This window comes from Corythoichthys intestinalis, chromosome 6, assembly GCF_030265065.1.
Source record: "Corythoichthys intestinalis isolate RoL2023-P3 chromosome 6, ASM3026506v1, whole genome shotgun sequence".
Taxonomy (NCBI): domain Eukaryota; kingdom Metazoa; phylum Chordata; class Actinopteri; order Syngnathiformes; family Syngnathidae; genus Corythoichthys; species Corythoichthys intestinalis.
Window position 1 is genome coordinate 3684204 of NC_080400.1, and position 7018 is coordinate 3691221.

The 7018-nt window shown below is 37.5% G+C and overlaps 1 long non-coding RNA gene across 1 annotated transcript; it reads right to left on the minus strand.

Annotated features, from left to right (window-relative positions):
• Positions 1 to 703: 703 nt before the first annotated feature.
• Positions 704 to 4091, minus strand: LOC130917666 (uncharacterized). Its single transcript, XR_009063508.1, has 3 exons — positions 3976 to 4091; positions 933 to 1029; positions 704 to 850 (listed from the first exon to the last, which is right to left on the minus strand). It is a non-coding gene; the product is annotated as an uncharacterized LOC130917666 (long non-coding RNA).
• Between the last annotated feature and the right edge of the window lie 2927 nt (positions 4092 to 7018).

A 7018-nucleotide genomic window follows, 5' to 3' on the forward strand; every position in this document is an offset into this window, starting at 1 on the left:
ATATATTAATAGCATTAAATATTTTAACGTGACACATTTTTTAATAAATTAATTGCCGCCGTTATCGGGATATTTATGATAATCCTACGTTACTCCTAAACTAAAGACTCTGGATGAGTGTACATATTATGTCTGTAACATTAAATACAATTAGAAAAAGATTTCATTAAAATATATATATAAAAAGAAAAGGCATGGCCGATATTTATTTGCCGATTCCGATACTTTGAAAATGATGTGATCGGACCCGATCAATCGGCATCCCGATCGATTGGGACATCTCTAGTTTTAATATAAAATTTCTATAACTTGTACTAACATTTATCTTTTAAGAACTATGAGACTTTCTATCCATGGATTGCTTTAACAGAATGTTAATAATGTTAATGCCATCTTGTTGATTTATTGTTATAATAAACAAATACAGTCCTTATGTACCGCATGTTGAATGTATATATCCATCTTGTGTCTTATCTTTCCATTCCAACAATATATATATTCTTATATTTTTATATATATATATATATATATATATATATATATATATATATATATATATATATATATATATATATATATATATATATATATATAATATATATATTTTATAGATGGTTTGAATTGCAATTAATTGCAATTAATTACGATTAATTACTTTTTAAGCTGTAATTAACTCGATTAAAAATTTTAATCGTTTGACAACCCTAACATATATATACGTATAGCCGCTTCCAATTGACACAACGACACACAGAAAGTCCCAGAGCTTCATCTACGTCGTCCTGAATCCATTTGGAGATTCCGTGGGGTCCTCTGGTTTGATTTTGCGACAAGAAGTGCGACACGGCACCTGTACACAATGTTTGGGAGAATAAAACTACAATATCATACACATCACTTACTTCATTTTGTCGAGAAAAAGTATACGATACCTTCACAAAGTCACGGATAAGGTTGCCTTTGAGTGCAACATCTACATCCTGGGCTGGAGCCTACAAGTAAGCTTAGCTTAGCTTCTGTGTAAGGACTCTGAGAAGTAAAACAAAACAAAAACAATTTTTCCAGTGGCGGAAAAAGGCACCAGCAAGTAAAAAAAAAAACTTCTTTTTTTTTCTACCGGCGGAAACAGGCAACAGCAAGTAAAAAATAAATAAATAAATTAGAGCTGAAACGAATACTCGAGCAACTCGAGTAACTCGAGTTTAAAAACTGATCCGAGTAATTTTATTCACCTCGAGTAATCGTTTTTGACAGCTCTAAGCATCACGTTTTGCTCGGACTACTTTTAATGCGGGACAACGCGCTGATGTCACGTGCGTAGAGGAAGAAGCAAGAAAAAAAAAAAAAAAAAACTTACTGCAGCCGGCAGCCGCTACAAACGACACCGACGTTGCTAAATACTAGCCCGCACGTCTGATGAGTCTCATAGAGATCACATGTATGCGAAATGACAGACTCGGCCGCATCTGGGCAGCGTTAATAAACAGCCGCCATCTTAAAGCAGTAGAGCGCTAAGCGCTAATAAAGAGTGCTAAGCGCTAATAAATAAGATTAACGTTACTGTTACTAGCTCACGTAACGTTAGCCCTGCGGAGGGCTAGGTTTCTATTAATTATGACCACTGTCATTGCTGGATAAAACACCAAGTAGCACTGGTGCACAGTGGGGAGAACAAGTATTTGATACTTGTTCTCCCCACTGTAATGTGCTCCAATACAGCCTGTATCATACATTTATTTTGAACAATGCAAAAACTCAAAATCCTATCAAGACTTACAGTTTAGACTAACTTAAAACTTAACTAGAACTTAAAAATGGCTTGTCAAAAATTCAATTGAAACACGTGGGAAAAAAATCCTAACTTTTAAGTGATGTGTGTTATCAAGCGTAACGGCATTTTTAGGTATATATATTTTTTTTTTATTTATTTATTTATTTATGTATTTATTTTTTAAATAAGATCTAAAGGTTTTTTGAGTGAAAGCAGTGAATTTGTCTTTTTTTTTTTAAATTCTAGTTACATCTGAGATGCAATTGTTGGCTGTTTTCAACAATATACATCGGGAAAAAAAGACATTGATTGACTGAAAATGGTTCAAGATTAGATGAAATGCCTTGTTTTCTCATGTATATTTATAATTGCTCTTCACCTAAAAATATACTTGTTTTATCCGATTAATCGCTAGAATTTTCAGTCGATTACTCGATTACTAAAGTATTCGATAGCTGCAGCCCTAAAATAAATAAATAAAACTTGGGGGGGGGGGCTTCCATACCGTGTCAGTTATGGATGTGTTCTAAAATCAAATCAACTTTTATTTGTTTGAACCAAATCACAACAACAGTTATCTCAAGGAGAAAACAAAACATGTTTTAAGGTGCAGTAGCCTTCCGCTGGATTTCGACCCTATTGAGCATTGTAGCTTTATTTGTTTTGTTTTTTGCCCCCCCGACCCCAGGTAAGACTAATGCCCACCCACACCTGGCATCCTGGTAACACCACTGGATAGAGGTTAGAATATTTTCCTTGAAGAAATACCCCTCAATTTCAATTTAGAATGTTCTTTTATTGACACAGATGAGGGGACCTTCAAGTACAAGAAGCACAGCTACTTAGCCACAGCATTTAACTATATACAAGAAAGCAGAACAAGTCATTACAAGACTGATAACATATATCCCCCTATACCAGTGCTTCTCAATTATTTTCTGTTACGCCCCCCCATAGGAAGACGTAAACGTTCCGCGCCCCCCGAACTCTCTGCCACTACTGTAAATATACTGTAGTATAATTTGTATATGAAATTCTTATTATTATAAGTACAACTCTGTATAATATTGTGTTCTTTTGAATATTAAAGAAAAACGTAATCTAGTTCAACTTACAATAGTGTGTTAAAAACTCCATCAAAATACATTCTGTAAAAATACACTCGATACATTTTTTGACCGTTTGATACTGAAAAATAAAATCAGTAAATAATAATAAATTCAAATTGATTAGCAACATAACTCATGAGGACAATATGTCAAACAATTAGACCGAAAAAAACAAAAATTAATAGAACAAAAACGACGTGGCATTGGACAGAGGGACAGTTTTTATTTTTGCTTCAGGCAGTATCAGCTCCTTTGCTATGGTGTGGGTTTTTTTTGCACTGAGCAACTTGGTATGCCACCTTATATGATGCTGACAGTGCTCGCTGGTTTACTGTATTGTTGGCAATATTTGGCACTCGCTGAAAAAAATAATTCCTGCTGTCTGCTGCGAACATTTTTAGACAAAGTAGATGGACTGGTATTTCCTCGTCTCCCACTGTACTAAAAGTCAAAGCCAAAAGTTAAGTGCTACATACGCTTCGTCATATTTCCTTGTCTTAGCTTTTCATATCTCCAGTGCTCTTTGCTGTGTTTTCTTGTTTGGTTCAAAAATACTGCGCACACGCTGAAAATGAGAGCGACATTGACACCCACTAAGTGGATGTGCAATTACACTTTATTCTAGTACGAAGAAAAAGTATGTTCCCAAAGGTCACATGCGCCACCCCCAGCATTGCTCTGCGCCCCCCTGGGGGGGCCCGCCCCACTATTTGAGAAGTGCTGCCCTATACTGTACACATATATAACACAAACTACAACTACAGACCCGTAGTTGACACTAATAGAAGATAAACTTACGGAAATATGTGTAGTACACGATGAATGCAATACAACAGCATAAATGTCTCATACAACATGTAAATGGCCGCGCTTCCGCTATCCAAACAGCTAAACATAAAGAGATTCACACTCCGGGTCTTTTCAGAGATGCGTAACTGTGTCTCCCATTCTCTCTCTTTTTTTTAAACTACAACAATTCCAAAAATGATGTACAGGCAGCGACAGTGTTGCTAACAACAAAAGAGGCCGTCTCAAACATGCAACCTAAAGACAATATACAAAGGGTATTTCTTAATTTGACGACAAAATACTTACAGACGTTACTTAAACACAAACACCACAGTGGTTGTGAGAGTGTTGCTGCCATTATGCACAATGAAAAACATTTAAAGAACTTTCATTCTTGTTCTTTTTGTTGTTGTTGTTGAAACAATAAAAAAACGGCCACTAGATGGCGCGCTTCACCAAGCGATAAAGACAGAACTCTACCGGCTGGTGGCATTTACTTCATTCCTCTTGGTGATGCCCGTGTGGCAGCCATGGTAAATTTTTCATACATAAGAATACATATTTCACATTTATTCCAAATTTTAATATTTTTACAAAGAAATATGTCATTATTTTTCTTATATATGATATATATGACGGGGGAAAATGCTTTGAAACGGTGTAGGATTGTTAAGGAGCTTGAATTGGCTGATAGACCCTAAAATTCTTCTTTAACTATTATTTTTTTATATATCTATTCTTTTCTCTCACTCATTTATTTTTCTACTAAGTTATTTGCGATTGTAATTTCTGATTCATGATTATTCCTTAGGCTTGTCATTTATGTTTAAAGTTGTTTAACAATGTAGCATGCCACTTATGTTGTAATGTTTGTGTGGTTGTATTAAAAAAAAAAAACAAGCATGAGGTTTTGACAGTTGCTGTCATATATATATATTTTTTGTTTATTTATTAGTTTTCTCTTTAGTTTCGGGATCTAAGCACCGTTCCGGCACCAAATTTCTTACCGGAACAGCCCACTTTCACGACTGAATAAAAGTAGCACATTGAAAATCAAAAAAATTAAACATTAGACTTAAACTGGGAAAATTGCAATCATACAATGTAAATTTGAAAATCGTAATAGGCAATATGAAAAACAAATAGCCCATTATCTAAAACTCATAATATTATCGTGTCGTCAAATTGGATTACAAAATTCCCCAGCATAATTATTTCCACTCGGGGAAATACCAGTATTTTGCTTCTGCTCCCAAATTTTTCAATTCCCTCTTTTGTAATTTATTCAATAAATTTTGCCGTGTCCTATCATTACAAAATTGGCCAGTAATTCCCACTATAATTTCAGAACAACAAAATTGACCTAAATTTAGAATTGTGTTTTCATTCCAAATTCTGAAATTGATGAAAATGTCTTTTCACTATTTGGTTCACAGCTGAAATCAAAGATAGGCTAATTCTTTCAGCATGTGATCCAATAGCAAGGAGCTTAAGCAATATTCAGCGTTTTCAACCCCCCTAAAAATCTAAGTCACATTTCACACTATCCACTATGTAAAAATAAACCTCATGATAATGATTCCACATAATTAACTCTAAGGTTTTCATTGAATTTGCTACGATCATATCTCATTGTCTAAAATGCATTTAAATGAAACATTACTTTTTCACTGTCCCCTTTAAAACGATTTGTCAACACTGTAATTTATATGATAATTTTTTCCTAAACCTATTTCAATCTCCGGCTAAAAGCACACAAGAAAATGTTTCTTTTTTTTGTTTTGTTTTGAAATGGGACATTACTCTCCCACTTGCACGTCCTGTTAAATACACGCCCCCCCTCCCCCAGTTTTATTGAGTATAGACCTCCTTTTATAACAATTTTTTTCTTCTTCATTATAATCATTAATCAGTCAAATATTGAAAACATAGTTTCACCCATGAGCTTTTGGATGGTCCAATTCATTAACTTTTAAGCATACTAAAACATTATTATCATTGTTTTATCACGAGATGATGGACGCTCTGCTCCCTCTGAAAAGAGGGAGCAGAGCGTCCATCATCTACGCGGGCGTCCATCAGTCTACGCGGGCGTGCTGCTTCACAGGTGGCGACCATGCCCCGGCAAGCCGCGATGTACGCAGACTCCTGCTTTCAGCAGTCTTCGCTCCGCACCCGAAAGGCGCCCGCCGCTGGGCTCCTCCTCCGTCAAGGCTGGACTCCGCGCGGACGCCGAGACGAGCGATGAGTGGACGATGCCCTCCACCCAGGAAGTGGTCGGGCTGGGCCTCGCAGACGGCCTCGGTCCCCGGCGCTCCCTGGCTCGCTTCCTTTCACGTTCTTGCAGACGATTTTCGAGAGGAAAGGCCAAAACGATCCAATTCTCCAGACTGGGCGAATCAGGATGGGCATCCAGCTCATCCTTGAGCGCAGGAGACGGCCCCCGGCAGAAAATCCCACACGGTGCCGCGTCATCAAAGCCACACTCCGCTGCCAAAATACGGAGCTGACTCAAGTAACTGGCCACAGTCTGATCGCCTTTAAAAAAAAAAATAAAAAAAAAAAAATCCAACAGGTTGCTGACTGACACACTGCCCCTGACCGGATAATCAAAAGACGCCCGCGTGACTTATCCATGACAGAGCAGCAGCAGCCACACCACCAGCAGAAGCAGCAACAACACCACCAGCAGGTTTAGCAGTTGCTCAAAATGACTGGTTAACAAATAATCACTTTCCTCTAGTTCGCGCACTGTCTCATTAGGTCTGTTGATCTCGTCACCAAGAGCAGCAAGTTCTTGCCGAATGCCCTCTGAGTCTGTGGGATCCATGTGGTCGGAGGATTCTGTGATGAATCTCAATCACAGACTCAGAGACCAGTAATAGCGAACAAGTTTGTATTTAATAAAAAGTACAACCCAAAGGGCACCACATGCAGCTGTAAGCAAGGCAATTGTCCCACGACAAAGCCGATACACTGCTGTCCTTAAACACAGGACGCTCCTAATGCATCAACGTGTGTGGAAAGACTCAGCCCATTCAGCTCACTCAGATGCTGGAATTGGAAAAAAACAACTGAGAACATAAATGATGGCTCTCGTCAGCAGCTATATGTATCTATATTTAAAAGCTATTTAAGTCTCGAGAGGTGACAACACTTGAATTCACTCACATGAATACGTTTTGTCTGCTCCATGCAAATTAAGGGACCCTATGAGCTTCCTGGGTTTTGGGATTTCTCGGCCTAATGGTGGCTCCCTTGACAACTAATGACAGCTATTTAGATCTCGAGGGTTGACAACGTAAGCAACACACTTGAAATGTACACCTTTTTGTCTGCTCCTTGCAAA